Source organism: Neofelis nebulosa, chromosome 4, assembly GCF_028018385.1.
Source record: "Neofelis nebulosa isolate mNeoNeb1 chromosome 4, mNeoNeb1.pri, whole genome shotgun sequence".
Classification (NCBI taxonomy): domain Eukaryota; kingdom Metazoa; phylum Chordata; class Mammalia; order Carnivora; family Felidae; genus Neofelis; species Neofelis nebulosa.
Genome location: NC_080785.1, coordinates 151473714 through 151488538, shown reverse-complemented (window position 1 = coordinate 151488538; position 14825 = coordinate 151473714). Strand labels below are relative to the sequence as shown.

General features: G+C 45.9%; 1 protein-coding gene across 2 annotated transcripts in view; it reads left to right on the top strand.

The window, feature by feature from the left end:
* BSN (bassoon presynaptic cytomatrix protein) overlaps window positions 1-14825 on the top strand; it is a 95768-nt gene that overhangs the window by 8922 nt on the left and 72021 nt on the right. The window lies entirely within an intron of this gene.

Sequence of the window (14825 nt, the reverse complement as noted above, 5' to 3'; positions counted from 1 at the left end):
CATACACCAAGCACAGCTGGAGAACTGCATCACTTCCTTGCCTCCTGCTCCGAGAAGATGGAAAATTTAGCAAGAGGATGGGGAGGGCTTTGAGGATGAGAAGAGGATCAGGAAGTAGGACATTTGAACAAAGGACAGCATAGGGTGGGGTGGGGAATGAAGAATACTGGAAGCCTCCTGGGTAGGGGTCAGAAACTCAGGTTTTAATCAATCTTGACATTGCCCCAATCTGGCCGTACATATAGTAGGTCCTCACTATTTCTCATCTGTAAAAGGAGAGATTTAACTAGATGTTCTCCAAGGTCCCCTCCATCTCTGACAGCTTATTTTTGTTAGATGAGTAAGAAGGAAGGGTGATGCTTCCTGCTGTTCCTCAGCCCCACTGTGGAGAGAAAATAGGTACATCGTGCAGCCTTTAGGTTAATTAGAAGAGATTTAAATGAAGAGGTTGGCTCTTCCTCCATGCTCCAAAGATCTTTCAGGGTGGACAAGATGACCTTACAATCAAGCCTGGAGCCAGAAGAGGGACTGGCTGGTGCCTTGCACAGGAAGGGATTCTTGAAAAGCTACTGGCTTCCTTCTACTGGGTTGGCCGGCAAGTCAGCCAGGCTCCTACCTGGGCCTGCGGAGCCTGATGCAGGCTCCATGTTTCCAGCCATGCATGGCTGCTTGCCTCCTGAGTGTTGTTCCATCCATATCCCTCAGGTGCACTGGCACCTGGTTTGCCCCCTCCAGTGGGCAGTTGTATAGAGTCCTCCATTTGGAGGTGATGGACGTGGTGCTCTCTGCGGTTTCTCCTGCAGCTCTATAGGTTCTGTGGGCTCAGGCCAGGTCTCCACCAACATCAAGGTCTGACATGTGAGGCCACTTCCTTCAGGAGCATGGTTTAGCTTCAGCGGGTGTTGTGTTTGCTCTGCCCTCCTTTTATTTTGAGCATCTAATCCAACCCCTCGTGGATGCCAACATGTCTGCTTCCATGTTCTCTGAAGGCAGGAGCTCTGCCTTGGTGTGAACACCCAGTGATCAGTGGCCTCTGGCCCCTTCTAGGCAGATGACTCCATTGTTGGAAAGTTCTTTTGGTTTGTCTGAAATGGGCTTCCTTACACCTCCTGTCTCTTGGCCTGGCCCTGCCCTCTGGCACAGCCAGCTTATCTGCTCGCAGGTTTAGGAGGAGCTCACTATGCTCTCACCTTCTCAACTCTGAGGTTCTTCTCTATACTTGACTTCTCTAGCTCCTGTGCTGGGATGTGATTCTGGGACCCTTGCCGACCTGGGATATCCTGCCCAAGGCTCTCAACATCTTGAAGACAGGGAGGTTCAGAGAACAGGACCAGGGCTCAGTATGTCACATGGACTGAGTGACACCATCTGAAGGATGACTAGCCTTCACTTGCCAGCCTAAGAACACCATCATCCACCTTCCTGAGTGCTCTCTAGCACTACACCCCACACTTGGTCCAGCCTCATGCTGGGCATCTCAGCATGAAGGCTGAGTTCCCTCCATCTGGGGCTTGTGCAACCTGAGTGTGAATCTGTGGGGGCCTGCATGGGTCCCTGCTATGTCTTCTTTCAGTGTACTTGGAGATCCCTTCCAATCTAGTGAGACCCTTTGGATCCTGACTCTGTCTCCTGAAATAAGGGTAATAACTAAGACAGTGTACTTGTTTTAGGAATGTTGCTGGGAGAACTTCTCCCCTTTTATGGCCTTCTGAGCCCACTTTCCAAATCCCTGTATCTAACTTTGAGTGGCCAGTGTTAAGCCCTCCAGGCCAAAACCTTGCCAGCTCTGGTTTGAGGTGGTGTCAGCTGAAGGTAGTGGTAGAGCTGGGTTGGACTGGAGAGGTGGTTGCCTCTCCAGTGGTTGCACTCTAGCCATGGAATCCTCTGTGCACTGCAGAGGAAACTCTTTTGCGGGCCTGTTCTTCTCTGGTCAGCCATGTCATTCTGGCCTCTTTTTGGGGTACACTGGCCTTTGGCTCTTTAGGGTAGATGTCCTTAGGAACAGTAAACACTCTGCAAATGAAAATTGTAAGCACATGTAAAAGGAGAAAAGATGGTATGTACGGTGAACCTCTTCCTGTAAACCCATCACCCAACTTCAACCATGATCAGTGTTTTGCTATCTTGTTTCATCTATATTTCTCCAGCTTTCTTTTTTTAGACTGGATTATGTTCTTTCTTTCTTTCTTTCTTTCTTTCTTTCTTTCTTTCTTTCTTTCTTTCTTTCTTTCTTTCTTTCTTTCTTTCTTTTTCTTTCTTTCTTTCTTCCTTCCTTTCTCCCTCTCCCTCCCTTGTTCCCTCTCTTCCTTCCTTCCCTCACTTTATTCCCTTCCTTCCTTCCTTTTTCATTTATTTAAATCCAAGTCAGTTAACATATAGTGTAATATTGGTTTCAGGAACAGAATATAGTGATTCATTACTTGCATGTAACACCCAGTGCTCATCCCATCAAGTGCCCTCCTTAATGCCCATCCCCCATTTAGCCCATCCCCCTACCCACCTCCCCTCCAGCAACCCTCAGTTTGTTCTGTATTTAAGTCTTTCTTATGGTTTGCCTCCCTTTCTGTTTTTATCTTATTTTTCCTTCCCTTCCCCTGTGTTCATCTGTTTTGTTTCTTAAATTCCACCCAAGTGAAATCATATATTTGTCTTTCTCTGACTGACTTATTTCACTTAGCATAATAGACTGTAATTCCGTCCATGTTGTTACAAATGGCAAGATTTCATTCTTTTTGATTGCTGAGTAATAGTCCATTGGATGTATATACCACATCTTCTTTATCCATTCATCAGTCAATGGACATTTGGGCTCTTTCCATTATTTGGCTATTGTTGATAGTGTTTCTATAAACATTGGGGTGCAGGTGCCCCTTCAGATCAGCATTTTTGTATCCATTTTTTTTTTGAGAGAGAGAGAGAGAGTTTATTTTTGAGAGAGAGGGAGAGAAACAGAGTGTGAGTGGGGCAGGAGCAGAGAGAGAGAGGTAGACACAGAATCTGAAGCAGGCTCCAGGCTCCGAGCGGTCAGCACAGAGCCCGATGCAGGGCTCGAACTCACGAATCGTGAGATCATGATCTGAGCCAAAGTCAGCTGCTTAACTGATTGAGGCACCCAGATACCCCTCTTTAATTAAACAAAAATTTTTTAATGTTTATTTATTTTTGAGGGACAGAGACAGAGAGAGACAAAGCATGAACAGGAGAGGGGCAGAGAGAGAGGGAGACACAGAATCTATCAGCCCAAAGCCCGACGCAGGACTCAAACTCATGAACTGTGAGATTATGACCTGAGATGAAGTTGGACAATTACCCAACTGAGCCATCCAGGCACCCCAACATTTTTGCATCCTTTAGATAAATACTTAATAGTGCAGTTTCTGGGTTGTAGGGTAGTTCTATTTTTAATTAAAAACATTTTTTTAATATTTATTTATTTTTGAAAGTGAGAGACAGAATGTGAATGCGTGAGGGACAGAGAAGGAGGGAGACACAGAATCTGAAGCAGGCTCCAGACTCCAAGCTGTCAGCACAGAGCCCGACGTGGGGCTTGAACTGTGAGATCATGACCTGAGCTGAAGTCAAGAGTCAGACACTTAACCGACTGAGCCACCCAGGTGCCCCTCTATTTTTGATTTTTTGAAGAACCTCCATAATTTTCCAGGGTGGCTGCCAGCAATTTGTATTCCTACCAACAGTGCAAAAGTGTTTCCTTTTCTAGACTGGAGTATTTTCTTTTTTCTTTTTTTAATGTTTTTATTTATATTTGAGAGAGAGTGAGAAAGAAAGTGCACGTGGACACAAGAGAGCTGGGGAGGGGTAGAGAGAGAGAATCTGAAGCAGGCTCTGCATTTACGACAGAGAGCCTGATACAGGGTTCAAACTCAGGAACCATGAGATCATTTCCTGAGCCAAAGTTGGATGCTTAACAGACTGAGCCATCTAGGCACCCCTGGAGTATTTTCAATCAAAATACAATATCATTTCACTCATAAATACTTTAGGATGTACCTCTAGTTAAGAGCTGTTTTTATTTTAATCCAATAACATTATCACAGCTAACAAAGTTGACTATAATTTCTTATATAACTTAATACTGAATCCATGTTCAATTTTACTTGAGTATCTCAAAAATGGCTTTTTAGGGTTGTTTTGTTCAAATCAAGATCCAAACAAACATTGCATATATATAGAATATTATACATATACATACACACATGTATATGTAATGTATATATGTATATTGGTTTCAAAATAATAATAATATATATATTTTAACTAACAATAATACTAGTGAATGTAATTTAAGATTTCCTTGTGGTTTCATTTGTCCTTAGTTTATTTCTTTTCAGGGATGTGTAGTCCAAATTCTGTGTTTTAGTGTTAGTAGAAATAACTCTTCTCAGTGAGGTTATGCCATTAAGAAGATATGCAGTTAAGCTCTTTTTTTCCAGTTTGTGTTCAGTTTGTAAGGGTTGCTTTTTGATCACTTATCTGTTGCTATGATCATACTGCACAGTAAATCAGCCAACACTCAGCGGCTTCAAACAGCAATTTTTTATTCTCACTCGTGCATCTGCATGCTGGCTAGAATTCACTGATCTAGGCTGGGCTCTGGGCTTCAGTTGAGTCCAGGTCTGCTCCACATTTTCTTCCTGTGGTGATGACAGACATGCAAGAGGGCATGCCTAACCACACACACACACACACACACACACACACACACACACACACTTCAGACCTCTGCTTAAAATGACACACCTGCTAACATTACTTTAGTCAAAGCAACTCATTCTTTTTAAGTGTTCTTTATTTATTTTGAGAGAGAGAGAGAGCATGAGCAGGGGATGGGCAGAAAGAGAAAGAGAGAGAGAGAGAGAGAGAGAGAGAGAGAATCCCAAGTAGGCTCTGCACTGACAGAGTGGGGCTTGAACCCAGGAACCATGCGATAATAACTTGAGGCAAAACCAAGAGTTGACTGAGCCATTCATGTGCCCCCACAGCAATTCATATTTAAGCCCAGAGTTAAGGGGTAGTCTTGCAGTTACTATGACTATATAAGAAATTACCCTAAAGCTTAGTGGCATCAAACAACCACTATTGCGTTCATAGACTCTATAGGTCAGGAACTCAGGCAGGGCACATAGGATGGCTTATTTCTGCTCCACAGTATCTGGAGCTTCAGCTAAGAAGACTCAAAGGCTGGGGGAATGGAATCATCTGAATTGTCTTCCTCACTTACAGTCTTACAGTTGATTCTTGCTAGTAGCTGGGAGCCTCAGTGCTTCTCCACATGGGCTAGTTTCAGTTTCCTCTCAACATGGTTTCTGGGTTTCAGGGTTGTCCTAAGACAAAGAGAGAGAGAGAGAGAGAGGAAACCAACTGGAGGATGTACTGCCTTTTATGATTAGTCTCAAGAGACACATTTATTGTTATTTTCGCCACATTCTATTCATTGAGATGGTTCTAAAGTCCTATCCAATTTTTAAAAAAAGTTTTTGATGTTTATTCATTTTTGAGAGAGAGAGACACAAAGTGTGAGCAGGGGAGGGGCAGAGAGAGAGGGAGACTCAGAATCCAAAGAAGGCTCCAGGCTCTGAGCTGTCAGCACAGAGCCTGATGTGGGGCCTGAACCCACGAGTCATGAGATCATGACCTAAGCCGAAGTCGGATGCCCAACCGACTGAGCCACCCAGACGCCCCAAGTCCTATCCAATTTTGAGAGGAGGAGATATCGGCTCCAGCTCTTGACTGGGAATTTTCAGTTTCTAAAAGAGCTTGTGGGACTGGAAATCTTGTGGAGGCCACTTTTGGAAAATAGAGTCTGTCACATTCTGGAAAAATATACTTCACCCTTAGTGGGCAGAATTGCAAAGTCGCATGGCAAAGAGCAGAAATCGGCTGAGAACAACAGTGCCATCTACCATATTTTTTCTTTCTAATTTAATTTTTTTTAATTGTGTAAAACTTTCATGTGATTTCAAATAAACCAAATGTACCCAGAAACCAAATGTATCTAGTTCTATCTTGTTCTTTTCCACCTTGTTTTCTTCCTTCTCTGATAAGAATTCACCTTTATCAGTTATTTTTCTATTGTTCCCTTTTGAAAATATAAGGAAAATACACACTTATTTACCTCTCTCTCTCTCTCTCTCTATGTGTGTGTGTGTGTGTTTGTGTGTGTGTGTGTGTGTGTGTGTATATACATACATATATATATATATATGTATATATATATATATATATATACATATGCATACATATGTATATATAGTAGCAAACTCTGAACCCAGTTCTGAAAATTTTTTTTCCACATAATATATTCTGAAGATCACCCTGTAGCAGAATGGAGAAATCTTCCTGATTGCTTTTCTTTTTTCTTTTGCATCTGCACAGTGCTCTATCACGTGAGTGTGCCATAGCTGATGTATGGATATTGGCCTGTGGCCAGATTTTGCTCTTACAAGTAGCACCACATTGAGGGACCTGGTGTATGTGTCATTTTGTATTTTTACTGGTGTATCTGTGGAGTAATGTATCCATGGGATGATCTCCCAGTGTATCTTATGGGATATTTTGTATTTTTCCCAGGGTATCTCTGGGTTGGTTTCCTATGAGATGCTGAAACAAGATGGTAAATGCACATTTTGCTATGTATGCCAAACCTGAGGGGGAAGGGTAGAGGTGGGGTGCTAGTGAGGGGCTTGGACAGTGTTCAGGTATGAGAGGATGGTCACTGGACCAGGATGGGGGGGTGGGTGGCAGGGAGTAAGGAGAGGGAGAAAGAGCTAAAAAGTGCTCAACTTCTGAATATATGCTGAATGTAGAGCCAGAGGCATGCTGAACGGCTGGGTTTGACGAGTTAGAGAAAGAGGAGTCAGGAAGACCCCTGAGTTCCGGCCTGAGCATGTGGTGTACACGGGGGACAACTGGATGGGGCCTAAGAGGAGGAGTTCGTTCCTGGACAAGTTGTGTTTTAGAGACACCCAAATGAGATGTTACGTAGGCAGCTGAATATTCAAGTCTGGGCTGGGAAAATAAAGTAGCACCTCACGTGCAAATGCATTAATATTAATGCCACTGGTTTCTACAAGTACGCTGAGAAAGAGATAAGGAGGAGGAAAAAGTTGAGGCAATACCGGGGTTACAAGAGGGCAAGTCAAGTACATTGAATTTAACAAATTTTTATCAAATGAAATGCCGGAAATGAGAGCACTCAACATGAGGCCCGGTATTAATTACCAACTGGTTGCCCGGTCCCTGTCCGGCCCTGAAGGTATAAAGGTGAACAGGTAGATTACCATCCCTATTTCCTACTACAGAGCATACTTGAATTAAACTTGATTAAGGGTTTGGTCCTTGCTCTCTGGGAGCTCTGATTGAATATGGGGATGCCTGGGGGGCTCAGAGGAACCACGGTGGTCCATCTTTCTCATCTTCACATATAGCTGCTAAAACATACGGAATTTGGGCCTGAAACTGGAGAGTTCACTTGAAAGGGCTGGCCCATCCCAGAGGTTTTCAGCCTAGGGGTTTCAGCCCACACCACCAGAGCCATAGAAAACACCTGCTTGCAATGGAGTGTCATTTTGCCTCTTAAACCGCATTTGTGTTCATGAAACTCCAGGAATTTTGGACAGTGGTGTGGGACAGGGTTCCCTTGGTAGCTTTTGGGGATTGGGAAGAGGGCAGGAGGGAGGGAGCTTCAGGTCTCAGGCTGCTGGTCGTGAGTGGTGATCTGCCAGTGGGCACCCAGGGCAGAGACACCAGTGTGACTCTGGGATGTGTATTTATTTGGGCCCAGGGCTCTGGAGGCAGGCTGTGACACACAGAGCTGGCTCAGAAGCCAGTGGACTGGAGTGGGGCTTTCCCAGGGTCCAGGGGCCCTGCTTCCCTCGTGTACTGAAAGCAGTTTTACAAATGATAGTGCTTAGTGCTGACTGCCAGGGGCAGAGGGGTTTCCTGCCAGGATGCTTTTGGGCCTGTGATGCAGGCCGAGCCTATGGAAGGAGGGCAGCCTGCTCTAGGTGCTCCCGACAGGCCAGGTCTGCCACACTGTCCCCTACCCTTCCCCTAACTCCCCTGCTTTGTCAGGGTATATAGTGGAGCCCACCCAAGGGTTCCTGCTCTCATTGGTACTTGACATCTCCTTGGCCACAGTTTCTGCACTGTTCCTACCCAGGCGCTCAGTCAGGCATGATGAGCCCTGGGAAATCCATCTAGGGCTCCAGGGACAGGTGTCACACAACCGTCTCCTGAATGTTGAGTGAGGAAAGGGAAAATGTTCTCCCTGTCCTCAAGTGGGAAAGCCTGGTGGGGACTCTTGGGGGTGACACTGCCCCCTTTCAATTACCAAGACCCTGGCTTACTGCTCTGGGTCTGCCTAGTGGTGCCGAGAACCTGTTTTCAGAGGCACGAAGAAAGAAGAAACTAGAAGCTTTGCCCTTTGGGAAAACATCTTTTGTTCCCTGTACTTCCTTATGAGCACTTACTCTGGGATTCCCAGGCCTGTGAAATGGAGGGGCAGTGACCCCAGAAGTAATCAAGGCTAAACCTCCTGGCAAAGTTTTCAGGGGACATGGGCCCTAGTTAGGCTCCTCCAGCTTCCTTTCCCTTAGTCGCTGCTGGTAGCTCCGGAAAAAACAAGCCGTTCCGATAAAGGCAAGCATTGCTTTTGAAAAGATAGTAATTGATAGTAATTAGTAGTAATTGATTTTGCTTATACAGTGATTTCCCCTCTGTGTAGCTCTGGCTAATAGAGGGTCAGGAACACTGGTGGGGGATAGAAAGACTGAGGCCAGAGAGGTTCTTTCTAAGAACCTCATAGCAAGGCCTGGCAGGACCGGGAGGAGGGATCTGGGTTTCCCAGCCCTGGCCTCTGCTTGGTGGATCACCCTGGCCACTTTGAGATGAGGAAACTTTCATGTATCCAGTGAAAAGATTGGACATCTGATGTGAAGACCGGTCTACTTGGCACCATCCCTGCCCCTGGATAGAGTGGGCTGCCGCTGGGGAGCGGTTGTCCCCAACAAATTAATTTCTCCAAAGACCCTGCTTTATCCCCAGAGAAGGATTTCCTTCCCAAAGATGCAGACTCATTGTTTGAGAGTGTTGTTTCTTTGTCCAGCATCTTTGTTCACTGTTCATTTTTGTACAGCGTGTTCATTCAACAAGCACTCCCTAGTCCTGCTGTGGAGCAGGGTCTGTGCAGATGCTGAGTTCACAGAGGAAATGCAGTCGCTGGCCTGAGTGGATCCCGCAGTCTAGGTGAGCAGGAAGGGCTCACCCAAAGCCACCAAAAGGAGCACCAAAACCTCTCTGGTATCCCCAACCCCTTCATGTTGTAGGGAGTTGCCCAGAACTTCAGATGATGGCTGCTTGTCCACACATGCACACACATGCACACACACATACACACACACACACACACATACACACACCCAGACACCCTGATTCCTTCTGGGGCTTCAGGGACAAGCTAATGGTCCAATCCTTTTTTTTTTTTTTTTTTTAATTTTTAAAGTTTTATTTATTTAAGTAATCTCTGCACCCAGTGTGGGGCTTGAACTCATAACCTTGAGATCAAGAGTTGCATGCTCTTCCAACTGAGCCAGCCAGGTGCCCCCAATGGACATTTCCCTGTTTGAGCTGCCTACACCTCCCTGTGGACTTCTCATCACACTTCTCTTCTGCAAACTCCCTTCCTGGTTTCTGTAGCACTTCCTTGTTTACTTGTTGGTCTCCTCTGTGACACCCTTGCCCTGCCTACCTGAGGTTCCCAGGACTCAGTCCTGAGCCATGTTTCTTCTCCCTCTCACAGGGCCCACCCAGGGCTTCTGCATGACAGGTGCTGCCTGCTGACAGCTCCCTAAACCCTCTCCAGCTCATTTTGTCCACTTTCCAGTGGGAGCCTCCATATGGGCACCCCTAGCCATGTCCTATGCACGGTACCACACCTCCCTGCTCTCCTCTCCCCTTTGGCTGGAATAGGACTTAACGTTGGGTTTGTAGGTTCTCTTTTTTTGGGAAAACCTGAACCCATACAAAAATGGAATTAATCTGTCATAAAGTATTTTTTTGAAGACAGGAATGTTGATGATTTTCTTTGGTGTCCACAAAAGATCTCAAAATCTTTTCTTTGGGAATGGAGCCTCTTCCCAGACTCAGGCCTAGAGTCCCTAGGGCCATGAGGCCAGTGGGAGCAGCTGAGTAGGGTGTGGATGCTCAAAGACCCCCATTGGTCTGGCTAAATTCGCCAAGGGAGGGGAATCATGGGGTGGGGAAGATACTGGAGGTGAATTAGGGAGTGGGAGCAGGAAAGCCTGCATGTGGTGGCTTCCCTCAGATGACCATGACACCCTGATCACAGTGCTAACTGCATTGTTGCTTAGCAAGACAGGGGAGAAAGTTTACTATGTTCTCATCCCAGACTAGATCACAGAGGTGCCCTGGGCCACTGAATACCCAGCAGGGAGGGGCATAGTGGGGACCCCACGAATGGTGATGGACACTTAGCTGTGACTTTGGGAAGGAGTATTGCTTGGAGGTGGGGCCCCACCCCTCTTTGGGTCCTGTTACACCATGTGCTTCTCAGTGGTCTTGCCCAAGCAGGACTCTGATTGCCATTGAGTCTTGTTCTTTGTCTTTGTTCCCATGCTCTTTTCTTGACATTGGTTTTTTTTTTTTTAATTAATTTTTACTGTTTATTCATTTTTGAAAGAGAAATACAGACAGACAGAGTGTGAGTGGGGGAGGGGCAGAGAGAGAGGGAGAGACACAGAATCTGAAGCAGGCTCCAGGCTCTGAGCTGTCAGCACAGAGCTTGATGCAGGGCTCAAACCCACGAACCATGAGATCAGGACCCGAGCCGAAGTTGGATGCTTAACCAACTGAGCCACCCAGTTGCCCCTCTTGGCATTGTTGTTTTTACATTACTCTCCTGACTTCTGATATGTTTAGGCACTTTTCAATTTTAACTATATTGATGAGACCCTTCTGGAATTTTTTAAAAAATGTTTTTTACTTATTTTTGAGACAGAGAGAGACAGCATGAGTAGGGGAGGGTCAGAGAGAGAGGCAGAGACAGAATCTGAAGCAGGCTCCAGGCTCTGAGCTGTCAGCACAGAGCCCAATGCAGGGCTCGAACTCACAGATTGTGAGATCATGCCCTGAGCCCAAGTCGGATGCTCAACCGACTGAGCCACCTAGGTGCCCCCCTTCTGGAATTTTTTTAGAAGTCTTTATTTACTTATTAAGTAATTTCTACACTCAACGTGGGGCTTGAACTCATGACCCCCAGGATCAAGAGTCTCATACTCTTCTGACTGAGTCAGCCAGGCACCTGTGGAATTTTTAAAAATTATACACCAAGACATAAGCATATTATTGATGTGAATATTTAAACAATCCAGTCATTGAGTAAAACTTCTATTTTCCCCTATCTTTCCTTGCATTATTACTTTTCTATGCATATTTCTAAGATCTTCCTCCATGTACATCCCTGAATCTATTGTGTACTTACACACAAATTTTGTTTTAGTAGCTCAGTTTTATTTTCTGTATTAACAAAAATTTAATCATCAAACAAAACTTGTAGACCCTGAGTGCCCCAGGGCCATTACAGTCAAAATATTAGGTCACAATAATAAAGTAGCAACTACTCCAGAAATCCAGTGCTCTGGGGAGGAGTGTGCTGCCTAGGAGGGGACACAAAGTTAGGCTTAGCCCCCTTTCCCCTGCTGAGGGTTAATGAAAGATGGGGGCACAAAATTCTGCTAGGTCTGCACCACCAGAGGAAGCTGGCCAAAACAGGAGGGGATGGAAATTCAGAGTTAGCCAGGGTCTTCAGCAGTCAGATAGCCAGGACACTGCTGTTCAAGTTGAACAATTCCTCCTCCTCTTCTTCCTCCTCCTCCTCCACCTCCCCCCCTCCTCCTCCTCTTCCTCCTCCTCCTTCATCTCCTTCTTCTCCTCCTCTTCCTCCTTCTCCTTCTTCTCCTTCTTCCTCTTCTTCCTCCTCCTCTCCTCCTCCTCCTCTCCTCCTCCTCCTCTCCTCCTCCTCCTCTCCTCCTCCTCTCTTCCTCCTCCTCTCCTCCTCCTTCTCCTCCTCTTCTCTTCCTCTTCTTCCTCCTCCTCCTCCTCCTCCTCCTCTTCCTTCTTCTCCTCCTTCTCTTCCTCCTGCTTCTCCTCCTCCCTCTCCTCCTTCTCCTTCTACTCCTTTTCCTCCTCCTCCTCCTCCTCCTCCTCCTCCTCCTCCTCCTCCTCCTCCTTCTTCTTCTTCTTCTTCTCCTTCTTCTTCTCCTTCTTCTCCTCCTCCTCCTCCTCCTCCTCCTCCTCCTCCTCCTCTTTCCCTTTGTCCTTCCCCTTCCCTTTTTCCCTTTCCTTCTTTTAACATTGAACTCCTTCTTATCTGGCCCTTGGAGTTCAGCCTTTAGGGTCAGAGACTGGACAGCAATCTCTGTCTTCATGGGTAATAGGAAAGGCATGATGAGGGTGAATTGGAGCAGTGGGTTACCCGGACCTCTAGCTGATGGGCACTGCTTCTCTTTCAGGCCCTGGTGCATGGGGTGCCTGCTGGATCTGGGGAGTACCACTGATTGTGGCATCTTCTCTTGTGACGCTGGGGTCTCTGGTATCCCTTGGGCTACCAGGGGCACTGGGATCCCCAGGGCCACCTGGCCTGCCCTATCTGTTGGTGTCATCTGCTACACCCACTGCACTGGCTGGGGCACTTGTGCCTTCCTTAGCTGCACTCATAGCTCCTCCACCATCCGCCTTAGACCCCATCGTGAATCCGCCCATCCTCTCTACTGGCTGCCGAAGGACTGACACATACTTTTCCAAAAAAAATGGGATCACATTGAATACATTGTTTTACAGCCAGCTTTTTTCACAGAACAACATAGGGAAACATTTCCCCCTACTCTCCCACTTCTCAAAGAATCAGCAGTTTTGGGTCCCACATGACTTTTTGTCACCTTGTCACTTCTTGAATTGGAGCAATCCATAGTGCCTTTTGGAGGCTGTTGTCCACTCCTGTGTTTCAGGCATATCTCCAGGCAAGCTACCAGACCCTTTGTCATAGCTGGACACCTACTTGCTTAACCTTTGAGGGGAACTGAACTGAAGCAGCACCCTGCAGGGTAGGATACCGGCTTTGTCCCCGAGGCTCTGCCTCTGAACTTCAGAGAGTTTCCTCTGAAGGTTCTGGTCTTTCTGGCCAGGGCCATCTCCTGTATGCAGGCGTCTATGCAGAATTCCTTTTTCTTCCCCTGTATGTGGTATGAATTCTTCTTCAGATTGCATTGCATAGATTCCCAGTCATCTGAGCAGAAGACTGCATAGCGTGGCCACTTGCAGCATGAGGAATCATCTGTGGTTGGCATCTTACCTTTCCTCTTGGTTCCAGATGGTGCCCTATATTAGAACACACTGACTATATGCCCCTCCAGAGGCTCAACCCCAAATCTGAAGGGGGGTGGACCCCATCTCTTTGTCCTCTTCCTTACTGTGGGTTTGGTGTTTGAAATTTGAAGGTTTTTTTCTAGCGCGACCCAGCTCCACCTTGAATCAGACCTCCACTTCAGGGCAGGATAGTGCTTGGAGTCATTCATTCATTCAGTGAATATTTACTGAGCACATACCACATGCCAAGTACTATTGTAGGCAATCCTCACTGTTGGCTACTGATCATGTCCTGCTCCCAAATTTCTTTTTTGTTTTACCGGTCTTCCTGCTGCTTGTGGAAGACTTTTGCCTCTAAATTTGCCCTAAGTACATGATTGTGAATTTCCAACCAATCAAATCACAAGAATTTTCCCCTGGGTTTTTACTCAAGGTCTACCCTATTAGGTAGGAACGTTTTAATCTCCTATGAAATGCCAAATGCCTAGGAGTCATGTTTTCTAGGGACTGGCTTTGGTGTGTTTCTGAGGAGGCACTTAGTTTTATAGGGTTAGGGGCGTGAGAGCAGGGCTTGGGACTCATAAGTGCCCAGGTCAGTTCCTAGACTCACTGCCCATTCTTCTAGCTCCTTTTAGTGGCTTTGTTTCTTTAATCTCTAGTTTTCAAATTTGAAAAAAATGGAAATGATAAGAGCACCTACCCTGCATGGTTGGTAGGAGGTTGATTATGTGAAGAGGGAACCTGGCACGTAGAGTGAGCTGAGGACACAGTAGGTAGCTGCTGGGGATGATGGTGTTACTGTTTTGACTCCCAGGAACAAAAGGCATTGAAATCATTAACTATTTCTTCAACCAAAGTTTTAATATATATTTATGCCACTTTTTATTTTTTAATTTTATGAATGCTTAATACATTAGCACAGAAGTACAAGCTTACAGTTTAGAAATGGTTATTGCATATTTGAGAGTACAGGTCCAGATGTAATTTTTAAACTTTTTTTTTGAGATATAATTCACATACCATAAAATTCACCCATTTAAAGTGTATCATTCCCTGGGCTTTATTTATTTTTTTAATTTTTTTAATGTTTATTTATTTTTGACACAGAGAGAGACAGAGCATGAACGAGGGAGGGTCAGAGAGAGAGGGAGACACAGAATCTGAAACAGGGTCCAGGCTCTGAGTTGTCAGCACAGAGCTCAATGCGGGGCTCGAACTCACGGACCCCGAGACCATGACCTGAGCCGAAGTCAGCCGCTTACCCAACTGAGCCACCCAGGCGCCCCATTCCCTGGGTTTTAGTACAGAGTTGTGTAATCTACAAAACTACAATCCAAGTTCACAATATTTTCATCACACCAAAAAGAAACCTCAAATCTATTAGCAGCCACTCTCATTCTCCACCCCCACCCCACCCCCACCCA